This window comes from Pongo pygmaeus, chromosome X (genome assembly GCF_028885625.2).
Source record: "Pongo pygmaeus isolate AG05252 chromosome X, NHGRI_mPonPyg2-v2.0_pri, whole genome shotgun sequence".
In the NCBI taxonomy this organism is placed as follows: domain Eukaryota; kingdom Metazoa; phylum Chordata; class Mammalia; order Primates; family Hominidae; genus Pongo; species Pongo pygmaeus.
The window spans coordinates 87537771-87561551 of NC_072396.2; positions in this window are offsets into that span (position 1 = coordinate 87537771).

Consider the following 23781-nt stretch of genomic DNA (forward strand, 5'->3'; position numbering starts at 1 on the left):
AATTGTCCCTGTTTGCATATGACATGATTGTATATCTAGAAAACCCCATCGTCTCAGCCCAAAATCTCCTCAAGCTGATAAGCAACTTCAGCAAAGTCTCAGGATACAAAATCAATGTACAAAAATCACAAGCATTTTTATACAGCAATAACAGACAAACAAAGAGCCAAATCATGAGGGAACTCCTATTCACAATTGCTTCAAAGAGAATAAAATACTTAGGAATCCAACTTACAAGGGACGTGAAGGACCTCTTCCAGGACAACTACAAACCACTGCTCAATGAAATAAAAGAGGATACAAACAAATGGAAGAGCATTCCATGTTCATGGGTAGGAAGAATCAATATCGTGAAAATGGCCATACTGCCCAAGGTAGTTTATAGATTCAATGCCATCCCCATCAAGCTAGCAGTGACTTTCTTCACAGAATTGGAAAAAACTACTTTAAAGTTCATATGGAATCAAAAAAGAGCCCGCATCGCAAAGTCAATCCTAAGCCAAAAGAACAAAGCTGGAGGCATCACGCTACCTGACTTCAAACTATACTACAAGGCTACAGTAACCAAAACAGCATGGTACTCGTACCAAAACAGAGATATAGATCAATGGAACAGAACAGAGCCCTCAGAAATAACGCCGCATATCTACAACTATCTCATCTTTGACAAACCTGACAAAAACAAGCAATGGGGAAAGGATTCCCTATTTAACAAATGGTGCTGGGAAAACTGACTAGCCATATGTAGAAAGCTAAACTGGATCCCTTCCTAACACCTTATACAAAAATCAATTCAAGATGGATTAAAGACTTAAATGTTAGACCTAAAACCATGAAAACCCTAGAAGAAAACCTAGGCATTACCATTCAGGACATAGGCATGGGCAAGGACTTCATGTCTAAAACACTGAAAGCAATGGCAACCAAAGCCAAAATTGACAAATGGGATCCAATTAAACTAAAGAGCTTCTACACAGCAAAAGAAACTACCATCAGAGTGAACAGGGAACCTACAGAATGGGAGAAAATATTTGCAACCTACTTATCTGACAAAGGGCTAATATCCAGAATCTACCATGAACTCAAAAAATTTACAAGAAAAAAACAAACAACCCCATCAACAAGTGGGCAAAGGATATGAGCAGACACTTCTCAAAAGAAGACATTTATGCAGCCAAAAAACACATGAAAAAATGCTCATCATCACTGGCCATCAGAGAAATGCAAATCAAAACCACAATGAGATACCATCTCACACCAGTTAGAATGGCAATTATTAAAAAGTCAGGAAACAACAGGTGCTGGAGAGGATGTGGAGAAATAGGAACACTTTAACACTGTTGGTGGGACTGTAGACTAGTTCAACCATTGTGGAAGTCAGTGCAGCAATTCCTCAGGGACCTAGAACTAGAAATACCATTTGACCCAGCCATTCCATTATTGGGTATATACCCAAAGGATTATAAATCATGCTGCTATAAAGACACATGCACATGTATGTTTTATAGCAGCACTATTCACAATAGCAGAGTTGGAACCAACCTAAATGTCCAACAACGATAGACAGGATTAAGAAAATGTGGCACATATACACCATGGAATACTACGCAGCCATAAAAAATGGTGAGTTCATGTCCTTTGTAGGTACATGGATGAAACTGGAAACCATCATTCCCAGCAAGCTATCGCAAGGACAAAAAACCAAACACTGCATGTTCTCACTCATAGGTGGGAATTGAACAATGAGAACACATGGACACAGGAAGGGGAACATCATACACCGGGGACTATTGTGTTGTGTGGGGAGGGGGGAGGGATAGCATTAAGAGATATACCTAATGCTAAATGATGAGTTAATGGGTGCAGCACACCAACATGGCACATGTATACATATGTAACACACCTGCATGTTGTGCATATGTACCCTAAAACTTAAAGTATAATAATAATAAAATTTAAAATAAAAAAAGAAAAACCTCAATAAACCAAAAACAATTAATGAGATCATAGCTGTAATAAAAAGTCTCCCAACAAAGAAGAATTGAAGGCTTCACTACTGAACTCTACCAAACTTAAAACACAAAAACGAATGCTGATTCTACTCAAATTGCTACAGAGAACAACATTAAGTTCATACTTCTAAGCTCTTTTTATGAGACCAACATTACTGTAATAATGAAGCCAAACCAATATGTCACAATTAAAGGAAGCTACAGACAAATATCTTTAATGTACATAGATTCACAAATTTTTAACAAAATACTAGCAAACAAAATTGAACAACACATTAAAAAGGTCATTTACCATAATTAAGTGGGATTAATCCCAGGGATCCCAGGATGGTTCAATGTACACAAATTAATAAACATGATACACCACATTAAGAAACCAAGGGAAAAAAATGATGATTTTAATAGATGCAAAAAAAGCATTCCATAAAATTCAACAACCTTTATGATAAAATTTCTGAATAAACTGGGTATAGAAGGAACATTCCTCAAAGTAATGAAGGCTCTATATGACAAATCTATGACTAACATTATAATGAATGAGGAAAATTTGATAGGCTTTTCTCTAAGATGTGGAACAAGATAAAGATGCACACTTTCACCATTTTTATTCAGCATAACACTGGAAATTCTAGCTAGAGCAATTAGATAGGAGAAAGAAATAAAAGGTATTCAAATTGGAAAGGAAGAAGTCAAATTACTCTTGTTCACAGAGGACATGATCTTATAGTTAGAAAAAAATAAATCTCTGGCCAGGCACGGTGGCTCACATCTGTAATCCCAGCACTTTAGGAGGCTGAGGCAGGCGGATCACGAGGTCAAGAAATCGAGACCATCCTGGCCAACATGGTGAAACTCTGTCTCTACTAAAAATACAAAAATTAGCTGGGTGTGGTGGTGCACACCTGTAGTCCCAGCTACTCAGGAGGCTGTGGCAGGAGAGTTGCTTGAACCCCAGAGCTGAAGGTTACAGTGAGCCATGATCCACCATGGCACTCCAGCCTGGCAACAGAGTGAGACTCCAAAAACTCCATCAAAAATTATTGTATTTAATGAATGATTTTAGTAAAGTTGTAGAATACAAAATCAGCATCAGCAGCACTTACATACATGAACAGTGAACAATCTAAAAAGAAATCAATAAAGCAATCTTACAATAGATACAGAGAATAAGAAATATCTAAAAAATCATTTAACCAAAGTGAAAGATCTGTACAAGAATAATGATAAAACACTGATGAAAGTAATTGAAGAGAGCACACACACAAATGAAACATAGTCCATGCTCATAGTTGAAAAAAATGTATATTGTTAAAATGTCATTAAAACTCAAGGCAGTTTATAGATTTAATGCAATCCTTATCAAAGGATAAATGACATTCTTTTTTTTTTCCTTTTTTATTTTTGTATTTTTATAACTTTTATGTTCAAAGGTACATGTGCAGGTTTGTTATATAAGTAAATTGTGTGTTGCGGGGTTCAATTTATACATTATTTTGTTACCCAGGTAATAAACCATAGTACCCAATATTTTTTATCCTTACCCTCCTCCCACCATACACCCTCAAGTAGTCCCTATTATCTGTGGTTCCTTTCTTTGTGTTCACATGTACTCAATGTTTTTTTTTTGTTTTTTTTCTTTATTATTATTATTATTATACTTTAGACTCTATGGTACATGTGCGCAACGTGCAAGTAAGTTACATATGTATACATATGCCATGCTGCTGCGCTGCACCCACCAACTCGTCATCTAGCATTAGGTATATCTCCCAATGCTATCCCTCCCCCCTCCCCCCACCCCACAACAGTCCCCGAAGTGTGATGTTCCCCTTCCTGTGTCCATGTGTTCTCATTGTTCAATTCCCACCTATGAGTGAGAATATGCGGTGTTTGGTTTTTTGTTCTTGCGATAGTTTACTGAGAATGATGATTTCCAATTTCATCCATGTCCCTACAAAGGACATGAACTCATCATTTTTTATGGCTGCATAGTATTCCATGGTGTATATGTGCCACATTTTCTTAATCCAGTCTATCATTGTTGGACATTTGGGTTGGTTCCAAGTCTTTGCTATTGTGAATAATGCCGCAATAAACATACGTGTGCATGTGTCTTTATAGCAGCATGATTTATAGTCCTTTGGGTATATACCCAGTAATGGGATGGCTGGGTCAAATGGAATTTCTAGTTCTAGATCCCTGAGGAATCGCCACACTGACTGCCACAAGGGTTGAACTAGTTTACAGTCCCACCAACAGTGTAAAAGTGTTCCTATTTCTCCACATCCTCTCCAGCACCTGTTGTTTCCTGACTTTTTAATGATTGCCATTCTAACTGGTGTGAGATGGTATCTCATTGTGGTTTTGATTTGCATTTCTCTGATGGCCAGTGATGGTGAGCATTTTTTCATGTGTTTTTTGGCTGCATAAATGTCTTCTTTTGAGAAGTGTCTGTTCATGTCCTTCGCCCACTTTTTGATGAGGTTGTTTGTTTTTTTCTTGTAAATTTGTTGGAGTTCATTGTAGATTCTGGATATTAGCCCTTTGTCAGATAAGTAGGTTGCAAAAATTTTCTCCCATTTTGTAGGTTGCCTGTTCACTCTGATGGTAGTTTCCTTTGCTGTGCAGAAGCTCAGATAAATGACATTCTTTAAAGATTTAGAAAAAAATTACAAAATTTACATGGAACCACAAAAGACTTTGAATAGACTAAACAATCCTGAGCAAAAATAACAAAGCTGTAGGCATTATACTATCTGGCTTCAAAACATAACACAAATCTATAGTAATCAACTCAGCATGGTACTGACATAAAATCAGACTCATTAGCCAATGAAACAAAACAGCAAACCAAGACAAAAATCCATGCATTTACAGCCAACTCACTTTTTTTTCAAAGCATGAAGAACATACAATGGGGAAAGGACAATGTCTTTATAAATGGTGCTGAGAAAACGTGATAACCATATGCAGAATAAGAGAAACCTATCTCTCATCACTTACAAAAAAATTAAATAACAATGAATTAAAGACTTAAATGTAACACCTCAAAATATGAAACTACTAAAAGAAATATTGGCAAAATGTTCCAGGGCATTGGTGCAGGCAAATATATTTTTGTGTGTAAAACCTCAAAAGTACAGGCAATCAAAGCAAAAATATATATAGGATTACATCAGGCTAAAGAGCTTCTGCACAGCAAAGGAAGCAATCAACAAAGTGAAGAGACAATCCACAGAATGGGAGAAAATATTTGCAATCTATTAATCTAACAAGGGATTAATACTCAAAATATAGAAGAAACTCAAACCACTCAATAGCAAAAATCTGATTGTAAAATGGGAAAAGTATCTAAATAGACATTTCTTAAAAGATGACATACAAATGACTACCAGGTATATAAAAATGTTCAACATCACTAACATTAGAGTAACGCAAATCAAAGCACAATGAGATATTTTCTTACCCCAGTTAAAAATGTTAGGAAGGATGTGGAGAAAAGGGAGCTCTCATAAACTGTTGCTGGGAATGTAAATTATTATAGCCACTAAGAAAAACTGTATTGGGGCTCATCAAAAAGCTACAAATGGAACTCCCACATCGTACATCAATTCCACTACTGGGTGTATATCCAAAAGTAAGAAAATAAATATCTCAAATAGATATATGTATTGCAGCACTATTAATAATAGCTATAATATGGAAACAACCTAAGTTCCCATAAATGGATAAATATATGAAAATGTCATATATATATGTATACACACACACGTGAAAATATTATTCATCCATACAAAATAACTAAATTCTGAACATCAGTAAGACGGCATACTAGAGACGCCAGGCGCTCATTTCTGCACCTCCCACTCCACATCAGAAAGGACCAGGGCACTGATTGAACAGCTAAGATTTTACTAGAGTGTTAAATGGAATGCATTGCAGTGCAGCTAGAGAGTGGAAAGGGTCCTGTGCTAATTGGAAAGTCAGGAGGGGAGCATAAAGGCACCTGGTCTATGCAGCTCTGTCACTCCAACCTGGATCAGATCAGCCCAGCAACAGGTGGGACTTCCACTTATGGAGAGAAACTAAGCGGTATAACTGAACCAGCCCTTATTGCCACTGCAAATGTCTACAGTCCTTGCAATAAGAGAATCACACAGTCCTCACAAGTCCAGAGCATCATAAGGAGAACTGCCAGTAATTCACACATTTGCATGGTTCCAGAATAGGAGCACAAGCTATGCACTCCCCATCCCCTACCCAGCCACTGTGAGCCAAGTTGCTGCACCATAGCAAAATCTTGAGACTAGAGCCACCTCTGAAGTATACCTTCACCTCTTCAGCACTGGGGCTCCATCTTCATTCATTCTGCCAAGGCCACATGGATGGCTAAGCATCACAAATCAGCTTTGTAGAGCCTGAGCCTAGGGTTAACTTTGACTCCGGCACTTTCCAGCAAGGATACCCACCCCTGACACCTGCCACTTTAAGTCAGAGGAACAGTCTGGTTGTCATTTCCAGAGTGAACTCACCCTTGAGCCAGCCAAACCACTGCATACCCTCCCACATGCGAGAGAGACCCTTGAGCCACCAAGCAGATAAAATGCTTGCAGGCCAGGAGAGTGGATATGTGCCTGTGCTTAGGGCAAGATAAATAGCCCTATGCTACCCACTCCACACCCTTTGCATATTCCCATGGCCTGCCCAAAAGCTTACACATGCAATTAGGGCTTAAGAAACAGCCACCTTTGGCTGTCATGACTCCAGGCCAAGCAAACAGCTATGCACTATGTTCCAGGCTTGAGAAAGAGTCATGTAAACCACCAGTGGCACACAAACCCAGGCCAGCTGAGAAGATGTGTGCCTATTTCCCAGACCTGAGAACAAATTCTTTGGGTTACCTCGAGCTCACACAACCCCAGGCCAGGTGACAAGCCTTGTGCCCATGTCCCAGGCCTGAGAAAGTTTCACAGGCTTTTCCTGGAAGACATACTCCCAACCCAGCTGAGCAGTTGTGTGCCTGCATCCTGGGACTGATAAAAAGCTCCATGGGCTGCCCCTGGCAAGTATGCCCCAAGGCAGGCCAAGCAACTGTGCATCTATGCCCAAGCCAGAGTAACAACCCCTTGGCTCCAACCCCAGCAAGCCAGACCCCAAATTGGCTGATCCATGTTCATGCATGCACTGCTGACCAGAGAAACAGCCTGGTGAGCCCACCCACAAAATATCTGCACCATCACTGCCACACCTCTACCAGTGTAGGCCACTGAGACACACACAAATGTCACTAGCATGGATGAGGGCTAAAGAATGTACATAAATATTACACTGTTGCATTAACCTAGAATGAAGCCAATGCACCCCACTATACCAAGACCCCCCAAACTCATCAAATAATAAGTCTTTCTCTACAAAACCTTTTTCATAAAATTGGAGGAGCCAACTGTTTCATCAGATTCATAAAAATCAACATAAGGAAATAACAAACACAAAAAAGCAAGGAAGCATGAAGTCTTCTACATAATACAATAATTATTCAAAAACAGACACCAATCATAAAAAATACACAAAATTTAAGAAAAAATCAAAATACTAATCTTAAGCAAAATCAGTGTGGTGCAAGAAAATAAGGAGAGGTGATTTAATGAAATCAGAAAAGTACTTATGTTTCAAATTAAAAAATTCAACAAAGAAATAGATATCATAAAAAAGAACCAAACAGAAATTCTACAGCTGAAGATCTCAATGAATAATAAAAAAAAAAAAGCGCAATCAAGAGTTTCAAGAACAGACTAGATAAAATTTAAAAAGTGTCTCTGAGTTTGAAGACAGGTATTTTGAAATCACACAGGCAGACAAAAAAGAATAAAGAATAAAATAGAGACCAGGTGTGGTGGCTCATCCCTGTAATCCCAGCATTTTGGGAGGCTGAGGCAAGCTGATTACCTGAGGTCAGGAGTTGGAGACCAGCCTGGCCAACATGGTGAAACCCCATCTCTACTAAAAATAGAAAAATTAGCCAGGCATGATGGTGCATACCTGTAGTCCAGCTACTCAAGAGGCTAAGGCAGGAGAATCACTTAAACCTGGGAGGCAGAGGTTGCAGTGAGCCAAGGTTGTGCCACTGCACTCCCGCCTGAGACTCCATCTCAAAAAAATAAAAATAAAAAATAAAAAATAAAAAATAATGAAGAAAGCCTACAGGATTTATGGGACATCATCAAGCAAAGAAATATCTACAAGATACGTGTTCCAGAAAAAAGAAAAGAAGAAAGAAAAAAAAGATGTATAAAACATACTTGATGAAATAATAGCTAAAATCTTTTCAAGTCTTCATTGAGAAATGGACATCCAGATCCAGGAAGCTCAAAGAACAACAAATAGACTCCAAATAAATCTTTTCTGAGGCATGTTAGAATCAGTGTCAAAAGTCAAAGAAATAAGAAAAATTATAAAAACATCAGGAGTGAGAAGTCACATCAAATGTAAGGGAATCCTCATCAGACTAATAGCAGGTTTCTCAGCAGAAATCTTACAGACCCAGAAAGAATGGGATGATATATTCAAGCCACTGAAAGAATAAAAATTCTAGCCAAGAGTATTATATCCAGCTAACCTAGCCTTCATAAATGGAAAAGAAATAAAATCTTTCACAGACAAGCAAAAACTAAGGGGATCCATCACCACCAGACTGGCCTTACGAGAAATGTTCAAAAGAGTCTTACATCTCAAAGTGAAAAGATGATAACAACCATCATGAAAACACATGAATCTATGAAACTCACTGGAAGTTATAAAATACACAAAGGAGAAAGAGAATCAGATATTATCATTACATAAAACACCCAATCACAAAATTAAACTATAAAGAGGAAGTTAAGATAAAAAAGATATACAAAACAATGAGAAAACAATCGAAATGACAGTAGTAAGTTCTCACCTAACAATAATAACCTTCAATGTAAGGCTGGGCACAGTGGCTCACGCCTGTAATCCCAGCACTTTGGGAGACCAAAGCAGGTGAATCACTTGATGTCAGGAGTTCGAGACCAGCCTGGCCAACATGGTGAAACCCCATCTCTACTAGAAATACAAAAATTGTCTGGGCGTGGTGGCAGGCACCTGTAATCCCAGCTACTCAGGAGGCCGAGGCGGGGAATCGCTTGAACCCGGGAGGCAGAGGTTGCAGTGAGCCAAGACTGCACCATTGCACTCCAGCCTGGGCAATAAGAGTGAAACTCCATCTCAAAACAAATAATAATAACCTTTAATGTAAACAAATTAAATTTCTCTTTTAAAAGACAAACTTGCTAAATGAATAAAAATTGTGACCCAACTATATGCTACCTACAAGAAATTCACTCTGTATGTAAGGAAGCAGATTGAAAGTGAAGGGATGGAAGAAATACTCCATGTAAATGGAAACCAAAAGAAGGCAAGTGTAGCTATATTTATATCAGACAAAACAGACTTTGAGTAAAAAGGTGTCAAAAGGGATCACAAAGGACACTATATGGTAATAAAAGTATCAATTCAGCAAGAGAATATAACGGTTTTATATATATATATGCACCCAACATGGGGGCACTCAGATATGTAAAGCAAGTAATATATACCAAAAGAGAGAGATAAACCCCAATACAATGATAGTGGGGACATCAACCTCACCTATGTAGTAGTATAGATCATCTGTACAGAAAATCAACAAACATTAGACTAAAACTGCCTCACAGGAAAAAAAGTGTACCTAACAGACTTATACAGAACATTTCAACAAACAGTTGCAGAACACACATTTTTTCTATCAACACATTGAATAGTCTCCAGCACTCAACATGTATTAACACAAAAAAACTCAGAAACTTTTTAAAATTGAAATTGTGTCAAGTGGCTTATCTGACCACAGTGGAAGAAAACTAGAAATACAAAACAAGAACATTTGAAATTATACAAATACATGGAAATTAGACAACATGTTTATGAGCATCCAATGGGTAAATGAACAAGTTAAAAATGAAATTTTAAAAAATCCTTGAAAAAAATGAAAATAAAAAATAAGAAAACCTGTGGAACAGAGCAACAGCAATATTAAGAGGTAATTTTATACCAATAAATGCCTACATCAAAAACTAAAAGATTTCAAATAAACAATTTATGATACATTTTAAGGAACTATAAAAGCAAAAGCAAAACTAACCCAAAATTAGTAGAGAAAATAAATAATAAAGATCAGGGCTAAAATAAAATTGCTACAAAAAGTATAAAATATTAGCAAGACAAGTTGGTTTTCTGAAACGATAAAGAAAATTGACAAATCATTAGTTAGAGTAACTAAAAACAGAGAACAAATCCAAATATAATCAGAAATTAGAAAGGGGGTGCTACAATGGATATCACAGAAATACAAAGGATCATTGGACTACTATGAACAAATGCATATTAATAAATAAATTCAAATCCTTTAGAAAATGAATGAACTTCTGCACACAACTTATCAAGATTGAATGAAGAAACAGAAAATCTGAACAAACCAATAACAAGTATTGAAATTGAATCAGTAACAAAACATCTCCCATCAAAAAAAGTCCAGGATCAGCAAACTATCGCAAGGAAAAAAAAAAACAAATGCCACATGTTCTCACTCATAAGTGGGAATTGAACAATGAGAACACATTGGACACAGGAAGGGGAACATCACACACCAGGGCCTGTCGTGGGGTGGGGGGAGGGGAGAGGGATAGCATTAGGAGATATACCTAATGTTAAATGACGAGTTAATGGGTGCAGCATACCAACATGGTACATGTATACATATGTAACTAACCTGCATGCTGTGCACATGTACCCTAAAACTTAAAGTATAATTTAAAAAAAAGTCCAGGATCAGATGTCTTCACCACTCAATTCTATTAAACATTTAAAGAAGAATTAATGCCAATTGTTCTCTAAGTATTCCAAAGAATTGAAAAAGAGGTGACTCTTCCTAATGTATTCTACAATGCTAGAATTATCCTGATACCAAAACTGGACAAGGACACAGCAAGATGAATAAACCAGATGCTAACATTTCTAACACACAGAAATAATTTTTTTCAACAAAATACTAGTGAACTAAATCTAACAATACATACAAAATATAATATACCATGATCAAATGGGATTTACACTAGGGATTCAAGAATAGTTCAACATACACAAATAAATAAATGTGACACATCACATCAACAGAATGAAGTGCAAAAATTATATGATCTAGTCAATAGATGCAGAAAAAAACATTTGACAAAATTCAACATCTCTTCATGATATAAATTTTCAATAAATTAAATATAGGAGAAAATTCCCTCAACACATTAAAGACTGTATATGACAATCCCACAGCTAATATCATAATGAACTGGAAAACATAAAACCTTTTTTCTAAGAACTGGAAGAAGACAAGGATGCCTACTGTCACCACTCTTATTTAATATAATACAGGAAGACCTAGCCAGAGCAATCAGGCAAGAAACAAAAATAAAGCACATCTAAATTGGAAAAGAAGAAGTAAATTGTCCCTGTTTGGAGATGAAAGGGTTTTATATGTACAAAAACCTAAAGAGTCTACCAAAAACAGTATAGAACTAATAAACTAATTCAGTAAAGTTCCAGGATACAAAAACAACATACTAAAATCAGATGTGTTTTTATACATGAAGAATGAAATGGCCGATAAAGAAAACGAAACAGCAATTTCATTTATAGCAGCTTCAAAAATCACCTCTAGGAATAATGGTAACCAAGGAGGTGAAAGACTTCTTGAAGGAAAACTACAAAACTCTGATTAAAGACATTGAAAAGGATACACATGGAAAGACATCTCATCTTCATATATTGGAATAATTATTATTGTTAAAATGACCATACTACCCAAAGCAGTCTACAGATTCAATGTAATCTCTATTAAAAATATCAATTACAATTAGCTTCTTAAATAGAAAAACATCTTAAAATTTCTATGGAAAACAAAAGATTTCAATATCCAAAGCACTCCTCAGCAAAAAAGCAAACCTGGAGGTGTCACACTAACAGATTTCAAAATATAATGCAAAGCTATAGTGAACAAAACAGCATGTTACTAATATAAAAACAGACACGTAGACCAATGGAATAGAACAGATAACCCAGAAATTATTACATATATCTACAGGCAACTGATTTTTGACAAAGGCACCAAGAACATTCATCGGGGAAGTGATACCCTCTTCAATAAACTATTCTGGGAAAACTGAATATTCATATGCAGAAGAATGAAACTAGAACCCAACATTTCACCCTATATAAAAATGAACTAAAAATGGAACAGAGGCCATAATGTAGGACCAAAAACTATAAAACTGCTAGAATAATGCATAGGGGAAACACTTAAATACCTTGGTTTTGGAATCAACTTTATAAATAAGATCTCAAAAGCACAGGAAACAAAAGAAAAAACAAATTAGATTGTATCCAACTAAGAAGCTACTGTACAGCAATGGAAATAAAAAAGTAAAAAGGTTTCATGCAGAATGGGAGAAAATATTTATAAACTATTCATTCAACAAGGGATTGATATCTGGAATCTATAAGGAACTTAAATATCTCAACAGCAAAAAGCAATCTGATTTTTCAATGGGCAAATGATCTGAACAGGCATTCTCAAAGGAAGACAGACAAATATACTTTTTAGATGTTCACCATCAGTACTCATGAGGGAAATGCAAATCAAAACCACAATGAAGTATCATCTCACAACAAATAGGATAGCTTTTAACAAAAAGACAAAAAATAACAAATGCTGATAAGGATGTGGAGAAAAGGCAACACATAAACTGCTGGTGGGAATGTAAACTGGTATAGACACTACAGACAACAGCATGAAGGTTTCTCAAAAAACTAAAAATAGAACTACCATATAATGCAGCAATTCCACTACTGAGCATTTATCCAAAGGGAAGAAAATTATTATATCAAAGAATGATCTGCACCCTGATATTTGTTGCAGCACTATTTACACTAGCCAAGATATGGAATCAACCTAGGTATCCAATAATAGATGAAAGGATAAATAAAATGTGGTATTATACATGCCACATATACAATTAAATACTATAGAGCCAGTGGAGCCAAGATGGCCGAATAGGAACAGCTCCAGTCTACAGCTCCCAGTGTGAGCAATGCAGAAGATGGGTGATTTCTGCATTTCCAACAGAGGTACTGGGTTCATCTCACTGGGGAGTGTTGGAAAGTGGATGCAGGAGAGTGGGTGCAGGGCACCGAGCATGAGCCAAATCAGGGTGAGGCATCACCTCACCCAGGAAGTGCAAGGGGTCCAGGAATTCCCTTTCCTAGTCAAAGAAAGGGGTGACAGATGGCACCTGGAAAATTGGGTCACTGCCACACTAATACTGTGCTTTTCCAATGGTCTTAGCAAAGAGCACACCAGGAGATTATATCTCACGCCTGGCTCGGAGGGTCCTATGCCCACGGAGCCTTGCTCATTGCTAGCACAGCAGTCTGAGGTCAAACTGCAAGGCAGCAGTGAGGCTTGGGGAGGGGCGCCTGCTATTGCCAAGGCTTTAGTAGGTAAACAAAGTGGCTGGGAAGCTCGAACTGGGTGGAGCCCACCACAGCTTAAAGAGGCCTGCCTGCCTGTGTAGACCACCTCTGGGGGCAGGGCATAGCCAGACAAAAGGCAGGAAAAACATCTGCAGACTTAAATGTCCCTGTCTGACAGCTTTGAAGAGAGTAGTGGTTCTCCCAGCATGCAGCTTGAGATCTGAGAATGGACAGACTGCCTCCTCAAGTGGGTCCCTGACCCCCGAGGAGCCTAACTGGGAGGAACCCCCCAGTAGGAGCACACTGACACTTCACACAGCCGGGTACTCCTCTGACACAAAACTTCCAGAGGAACGATAAGGCAGCAACATTTGCTGTTCACCAATATCCACTGTTCTGCAGCCTCCGCTGCTGACACCCAGGCAAACAGGGTCTGGAGTGGACCTCCAGGAAACTCCAACAGACCTGCAGCTGAGGGTCCTGACTGTTGGAAGGAAAACTAACAAACAGAAAGGACATCCACACCAAAACCCCATCTGTACATCACAATCATCAAAGACCAAAGGTAGATAAAACCACAAAGATGGGGAAAAAACAGAGCAGAAAAACTGGAAACTCTAAGAATCAGAGCGCTTCTCCTCCTCCAAAGGAACGCAACTCCTTACCAGCAACGGAACAAAGCTGGATGTAGAATGACTTTGACGAGTTCGGAGAAGAAGGCTTCAGACAATCAAACTACTCCGAGCTAAAGGAGGAAGTTCAAACCCATGGCAAAGAAGTTAAAAACCCTGAAAAAAATTAGATGAATGGATAACTAGAATAACCAATGCAGAGAAGTCCTTAAAGGACCTGATGGAGCTGAAAACCATGGCATGAGAAGTACGTGGAGAATGCACAAGCCTCAGTAGCTGATTTGATCAACTGGAAGAAAGGGTATCAGTGATGGAAGATCAAATGAATGAAATGAAGTGAGAAGAGAAGTTAGAGATAAAAGAAAAAAAATAAATGAACAAAGCCTCCAAGAAATATGGGACTATGTGAAAAGACAAAATCTACATCTGATTGGTGTACCTGAAAGTGATAGGGAGAATGGAACCAAGTTGGAAAACACTCTGCAGGATATTTATCCAGGAGAACTTCCCCAACCTAGCAAGGCAGGCCAACATTCAAATTCGGGAAATACAGAGAACACCACAAAGACACTCCTTGAGAAGAGCAACTCCAAGACATAATTGTCAGATTCACCAAAGTTGAAATGAAGGAAAAAATGTTAAGGGCAGCCATAGAGAAAGGTCGGATTACCCACAAAGGGAAGCCCATCAGACTAACAGCGGATCTCTCGGCAGAAATTCTACAAGCCAGAAGAGAGTAGGGACCAATATTCAACATTCTTAAAGAAAAGAATTTTCAACCCAGAATTTCATATCCAGCCAAACTAAGCTTCATAAGTGAAGGAGAAATAAAATACTTTACAGACAAGCAAATGCTGAGAGATTTTGTCACCACCAGGCCTGTCCTAAAAGCTCCTGAAGGAAGCACTAAACATGGAAAGGAGCAACCGGTACCAGCCACTGCAAAAACGTGCCAAATTGTAAAGATCATCAAGGTTTGGAAAAAACTGCATCAACTAGTGAGCAAAATAACCAGCTAACATCATAATGATAGGATCAAATTCACACATAACAATATTAACCATAAAGGTAAATGGGCCAAATAGTCCAATTAAAAGACACAGACTGGCAAATTGGATGAACAGTCAAGACCCATCAGTGTGCTGTATTCAGGAAACCCATCTCACGTGCAGAGACACACATAGGCTCAAAATAAAGGGATGGAGGAAGATCTACCAAGCAAATGGAAAACAAAAAAAGGCAGGGGTTGCAATCCTAGTCTCTGATAAAACAGACTTTAAACCAACAAACGTCAAAAGAGACAAAGAAGGCCATTACATAATGGTAAAGGGATCAATTCAACAAGAAGAGCTAGCTATCCTAAATATATATACATCCAATACAGGAGCACCCAGATTCATAAAGCAAGTCCTTAGAGACCTAGAAAGAGACTTAGACTCCCACACAATAATAACGGGAGAATTTAACACCCCACTGTCAACATTAGACAGATCAATGAGACAGAAAGTTAAAAAGGATTTCCAGGAATTGAACTCAGCTCTGCACCAAGCGGACCTAATAGACATCTACAGAACCCTCCACGCCAAATCAACAGAATATACATTATTTTCAGCACCACACCACAACCTGTTCCAAAATTGACCACATAGTTGGAAGTAAAGCACTCTTCAACAAATGTAAAAGAACAGGAATTATATCAAACTGTCTCTCAGACCACAGTGCAATCAAACTAGAACTCAGGATTAAAAAACTCACTCAAAACAGCTCAACTACATGGAAACTGAACTACCTGCTCCTGAACAACTATGGGGTGCATAGCGAAATGAAGACAGAAATAAAGATGTTCTTTGAAACCAACGAGAACAAAGACACAACATACCAGAATCTCTGGGACACATTTAAAGCAGTGTGTAGAGGGAAATTTATACTACTAAATGCTCACAAGTGAAAGCAGGAAAGATCTAAAATTGACACCCTAATGTCACAATTAGAAGAACTAGAGAAGCGAGAGCAAACACATTCAAAAGCTAGCAGAAGGCAAGAAATAACTAAGATCAGAGCAGAGCTGAAGGAAATAGAGACACAGAAAACCCTTCAAAAAATCAAGGAACACAGGAGCTGGTTTTTTGAAAAGATCAACAAAATTGATACACTGCTAGCAAGACTAATAAAGAAGAAAAGAGAGAAGAATCAAATAGACGCAATAGTTGAACTAGTTTACAGTCCCACCAACAGTGTAAAAGTGTTCCTATTTCTCCACATCCTCTCCAGCACCTGTTGTTTCCTGACTTTTTAATGATTGCTGTTCTAACTGGTGTGAGATGGTATCTCATTGTGGTTTTGATTTGCATTTCTCTGATGGCCAGTGATGATGAGCATTTTTTCATGTGTCTTTTGGCTAAATAAATGTCTTCTTTTAAGAAGTGTCTGTTCATATCCTTTGCCCACTTTTTGATGGAGTTGTCTGTTTTTTTCTTGTAAATTTGTTGGAGTTCATTGTAGATTCTGGATATTAGCCCTTTGTCAGATAAGTAGGTTGCAAAAATTTTCTCCCATGCTATAGCTTTCCTGTTCACTCTGATGGTAGTTTCTTTTGCTGTGCAGAAGCTCTTGAATTTAATTAGATCCCATTTGTCAATTTTGGCTTTTGTTGCCATTGCTTTTGGTGTTTTAGACATGAAGTCCTTGTCCATGCCTATGTCCTGAATGGTAATGCCTACGTTTTCTTCTAGGGTTTTTATGGTTTTAGGTCTAAGGTTTAACTCTTTAATCCATCTTGAATTAATTTTTTTATAAGGTGTAAGGAAAGGATCCAGTTTCAGCTTTCTACATATGGCTAGCCAGTTTTCCCAGCACCATTTATTACATAGGGAATCCTTTCCCCATTGCTTGCTTTTCTCAGGTTTGTCAAAGATGAGATAGCTGTAGATATGCGGCATTATTTCTGAGGGCTCTGTTCTGTTCCATTGATCTATATCTCTGTTTTGGTACCAGTACCATGCTGTTTTGGTTACTGTAGCCTTGTAGTATAGTTTGAAGTCAGGCAGCGTGATGCCTCCAGCTTTGTTCTTTCTGCTTAGGATTGGCTTGGTGATGCAGGCTGTTTTTTGATTCCATATGAACTTTAAAGTAGAAGTCAGTGTGGCGATTCCTCAGAGACCTACAACTGGAAATACCATTTGACCCAGCCATCCCATTGCTGGGTATATAACCAAAGGACTATAAATCATGCTGCTATAAAGACACATACACACGTATGTTTATTGCAGCACTATTCACAATAGCAAAGACTTGGAACCAAACAAAATGTCCAAAAATGATAGACTGGATTAAGAAAATGTGGCACATATACACCATGGAATACTATGCAGCCATAAAAAATGATGAGTTCACATCCTTTGTAGGGACATGGATGAAATTGGAAATAATCATTCTCAGTAAACTATCGCAAGGACAAAAAACCAAACACCGCATGTTCTCCCTCATAGATGGAAATCGAACAATGAGAACACATGGACACAGGAAGGGTAACATCACACTCGAGGGACTGCTGTGGGGTGAGGGGGGGGAGGGATAGCATTAGGAGATATACCTAATGCTAAGTGATGAGTTAATGGGTGCAGCACACCAGCATGGCACATGTATACATACAACTAACCTGCACATTGTGCACATGTACCCTAAAACTTAAAGCATAATAATAAAAAAAAATAGACGCAATAAAAAATGATAGAGGGGATATCACCACCAATCCCACAGAAATACAAACTACCATCAGAGAATACTGTAAACACCTCTATGCAAATAAACTAGAAAATCTAGAAGAAATGAATAAATTACTCGACACATACACCTACCCAAGACTAAACCAGCAAGAAGTTGAATCTCTGAATAGACCAATAACAGGCTCTGAAATTGAGGCAATCATTAATATCTTACTAACCAAAAAAGTCCAGGAACAGATGGATTCACAGCTGAATTCTACCAGAGGAACAAGGAGGAGCTGGTACCATTCCTTCTGAAACTATTCCAATTAATAGAAAAAGAGGGAATCCTCCCTAACTCATTTTATGATGCCAGCATCATCCTGATAACAAAGCCGGGCAGAGACACAACAGAAAAAGAGAATTTTAGACAAATATCCCTGATGAACATCGATGCAAAAATCCTCAATAAAATACTGGCAAACCAAATCCAGCAGCACATCAAAAAGCTTATCCACCATGATCAAGTGGGCGTCATCCCTTTGATGCAAGGCTGGTTCACATACACAAATCAATATACATAATCCAGCATATAAACAGAACCAACAATAAGAACCACAAGATTATGTCAATAGAAAAGGCCTTTGACAAAATTCAACAGCACTTCATGCTGAAAACTCTCAATAAATTAGTTATTGATGGGATGTATCTCAAAATAATAAGAGCTATCTATGACAAACCTACAGCCAATATCATACTGAATGGGCAAAAACTGGAAGCATTCCCTTTGAAAACTGACACAAGACAGGGATGCCCTCTCTCACCACTCCTATTCAACATAGTGTTGGAAGTTCTGGCCAGGGCAATTAGGCAGGAGAAGGTAATAAAGGGTATTCAATTAGGAAAAGAGGAAGTCAAATTGTCCCTGTTTGCGTATGACATGATTGTATATCTAGAAAACCCCATCGTCTCAGCCCAAAATCTCCTTAAGCTGATAGGCAACTTCAGCAAAGTCTCAGGATACAAAATCAATGTGCAAAAATCACAAGTATTCTTATACACCAATAACAGCCAAACAGAGAGCTAAATCATGAGTGAACTCCCATTCACAATTGCTTCAAAGAGAATAAAATACTGAGGAATCCAACTTACAAGGGACGTGAAGGACCTCTTCAAGGAAAACTACAAACCACTGCCCAATGAAATAAAAGAGGATACAAAGAAATGGAAGAACATTCCATGCTCATGGGTAGGAAGAATCAATATCATGAAAATGGCCACACTGCCCAAGGTAATTTATAGATTCAATGCTGTCCCCATCAAGCTACCAATGACTTTCTTCACAGAATTGGAAAAAACTACTTTAAAGTTCATATGGAATCAAAAAAGAGCCCGCATCGCCAAATCAATCCTAAGCCAAAAGAACAAAGCTGGAGGCATCACACTACCTGACTTCAAATTATACTACAAGGCTACAGTAACCAAACCAGCATGGTACTGGTACCAAAACAGAGATATAGATCAATGGAACAGAACAGAGCCCTCAGAAATAACGCCACATATCTACAACTATCTGATCTTTGACAAACCTGAGAAAAGCAAGCAATGGGGAAAGGATTCCCTGTTTAATAAATGGTGCTGGGAAAACTGGCTAGCCATATGTAGAAAGCTGAACTGGATCCCTTCCTTACACCTTACACAAAAATTAATTCAAGATGGATTAAAGAGTTAAATGTTAGACCTAAAACCATAAAAACCCTAGAAGAAAACGTAGGCATTACCATTCAGGACATAGGCATGGGCAAGGACTTCATGTCTCAAACACCAAAAGCAATGGCAACAAAAGCCAAAATTTACAAATGGGAACTAATTAAACTCAAGAGTTTCTGCACAGCAAAAGAAACTACCATCAGAGTGAACAGGCAACCTACAAAATGGGAGAAAATTTTCACAACCTACCTATCTGACAAAGGGCTAATATCCAGAATCTACAATGAACTCAAACAAATTTACAAGAAAAAAACAAACAACCCCATCAAAAAGTGGGCGAAAGACATGAACAGACACTTCTCAAAAGAAGACATTTATGCCGACAAAAAACACATGAAACAATGCTCACCATCACTGGCCATCAGAGAAATGCAAATCAAAACCACAATGAGATACCATCTCACAGCAGTTAGAATGGCGATTATTAAAAAGTCAGGAAATAACAGGTGCTGGAGGGGATGTGGAGAAATAGGAACACTTTTACACTGTTGGTGGGACTGTAAACTAGTTCAACCATTGTGGAAGTCAGTGTGGCGATTCCTCAGGGATCTAGAACTAGAAATACCATTTGACCCAGCCATCCCATTATTGGGTACATACCCAAAGGACTATAAATCATGCTGCTATAAAGACACATGCACACGTATGTTTATTGCGGCACTATTCACAATACCAAAGACTTGAAACTAACCCAAATGTCCAACAATGATAGACTGGATTAAGAAAATGTGGCACATATACACCATGGAATACTATGCAGCCATAAAAAATGATGAGTTCATGTCCTTTGTAGGCACATGGATGAAATTGGAAATCATCATTCTCAGTTAACTATCGCAAGGACAAAACACCAAACACCGCATGTTCTCACTCATAGGTGAGAATTGAACAATGAGAACACATGGACACAGGAAGGGGAACATCACACTCTGGGGACTGTTGTGGGGTGGGGGGAGGTGGGACGGAAAGCATTAGGAGATATACCTAATGCTAAATGATGAGTTAATGGGTGCTACACACCATGCCACATGTATACATATGTAACTAACCTGCACATTGTGCACATGTACCCTAAAACTTAAAGTATAATAATAATAAAATAAAAAAAGAAAAAAGAGAAAAACAAACAACCCCATCAAAGAGCGAGTGAAGGATATGAATAGACACTTCTCAGAAGAAGACATTTATGCAGCGAAAAGACACATGAAAAAATGCTCATCATCACTGGCCATCAGAGAAATGCAAATCAAAACCACAATGAGATACCATCTCACACCAGTTAGAATGGCTATCATTAAAAAAAATAAATATAAATAAATAAATAAATAAATATCAGGATACAACAGGTGCTGGAGAAGATGTGGAGAAATAGGAACACTTTTACCCTGTTGGTGGGCTTGTAATGTAGTTCAACCATTGTGGAAGTCAGTGTGGCGATTCCTCAGGGATCTAGAACTAGAAATACCATTTGACCCAGCCATCCCGTTACTGGGTATATACCCAAAGGATTATAAACATGCTGCTATAAAGACACATGCACACGTATGTTTATTACTGCACTATTCACAATAGCAAAGACTTGGAACCAACCCAAATGTCCAACAATGATAGACTGGATTAAGTAAATGTGGCACATATACACCATGGAATACTATGCAGCCATAAAAAATGATGAGTTCATGTCCTTTGTAGGGACATGGATGAAGCTGGAAACCATCATTCTCAGCAAACTATCACAAGAACAAAAAACCAAACACCGCGTGTTGTCACTCATAGGTGGGAATTGAACAAGGAGAACACATGGACACAGGATGGGGAACATCACACTCCGGGGCCTGTTGTGGGGTGGGGGAGGGGGGAGGTATAGCATTAGGAGATATACCTAATGTTAAATGATGAGTTAATGGGTGCAGCACACCAACATGGCATATGTATACATATGTAACTAACCTGCACGTTGTGCGCATGTACCCTAAAACTTAAAGTATAATAAAAAAAATACTATAGAGCCACAAAAGAGAGTGAAATCCTGTCATTTTTGGCAGTATGAATAGAACTGCAGGACACTATTTAAGTAAAATAAGCCAGGAATTGAAAATTAAATACCTCAAATTCTCCTGATGTTTGGAAGCTAAAAATTACTGATTTCATAGAAGTGAAAACTAGAACAGAGGATACTAGAGGCTGAAAATGGTAAGGGGAAGGAAGCTTGGGGAGAAATTTGTTAAAGGATAAAATAATTACAGCTAAGTGGCAGAATTAAGTTCAAGCATTCTACAGCATTGTAGGGTGACTATAATTAACAATAATATACAGTTTTAAATAGCTAGAAAAAAATATTGGATGTTCCTAACACAAAGAAATAATAAATGTTTGAGATAATGGATATGCTATTTACCTTGATATGCTCACTATATATTATATGTATTAAAAATCACTATGTGTCCCATAAATATGTAAATTATTATATGTCAGTTAAAAATAAACGAAAAATGAATGAAATGCTATTATTTGCAGAAATGAGGATGAAACTGGAGGTCATTATGTTAAGTTAAATAAGCCAAGCACAGAAAGACAAATATTATATGTTCTCACTCATATATGAGAACTACAATAGTGAATCTCATGAATATAAAGAGTAGATTAAGGCTTACCAGAGGCTGGGAGAAGTCGGGGGGCATGGAGGGAGGTTCATTAATAGGTACAAATACACAGTTAGATAGAGGAAGTGAAAGTTAATGTTTGATAGATCAATAGGGTGACTATAGTTAACAATAATCTATTGTAACTTTCAAAATAGCTAGAGGGGAATAATTAAAATGTTCCTATCATAAAGAAAAAATAAATATTTAAAAGTAATGGATATCTAAAATACTCTCATTTGATCTTTATACGTTATAAAAATGTATCAAATTTTCACATGTTCCCTAAAAATATGTACATCCATTTATGTGTCAATAAAAATTAACAACCCAAAGCCTGTCAAATGTGGTTTAACAATTCAAATTGAAAAAATGTGTCTTCTCATCAAGACCCAGTTGGGGAGGCAATATGTTATAGTATGTCTACTTAGTATATTTCTTAGGAGTTGCCCCACTGCAACTTTTATATAGCTATTGAATTGGTAACCTCGAAGTCACAATTAAGTTTTCTTGTCATATTAATGAACTTCAGAATTCAATGAGACTAATAGTACTATATTTTAACAATTTACCTGCATCACAATAAAAGTTGTTTGTTAGGATATTTCATTACAAGGCACTGATGTAATTATAATAGCAGCAAAAAATCAGTATTGACCATAAGTACTCAGCTACTAACTCTGCACATCATCTTTGAGCACTAAAAATATAGTATTGAATCTGCCAGAAGAATATGAACAGCTAGCACCAGGGATAAATCTTCCTGGGATGATGCATTTTTGATATCATATTATACTTTCCCCTCTCTTGTTCCTGTTTTGAACTCAGTATCTGTCCTTGTTATAACCTTCTAATATTCTGTCACAACCACTAATTTTTGTTGTTTTATACTATCTCCACTATAAAGGATGTGCTAGGTATTCAATTATTTACAATTATAAACCTAACTAACATTTATTTTAAAATAATGGGTACAAGTATACAGTTAGATAAAAGAAATGAAAGTTAGTGTTTGATAGATCAATAGGGTGACTATAGTTAACAATAATCTATTGAACCTTTCTAAAATACATTTTTGGTTAGTTTATAATACATTTTAATAAATTTTAAAATAAAATCCATTGTAATAATTTTTAAATAAAAACTTTTTATTTAACTTCAAAAATCAAGCTGAAGTAAAACTTTCAAACGTTTCTGATCTGCCCTTTTAAATATTTTTTAATGTCTGTAATTTACATATTCTGTGGCTTATAAAAACATGGAAATAAAATCTCAAAATTCACAACCCTTCCAACTGGAGTTCATTTTCCATAGTAGTAAAAAATGTGACATATTTATCCTTCGCCATACAGAATGAAACAAACAAGCCAGAGGTTTATTAGTAGGTTAAGTAAATGGGGCAACTAGACCTTTGTTTTAGAGCCTCTTTCATGATGAAATTACT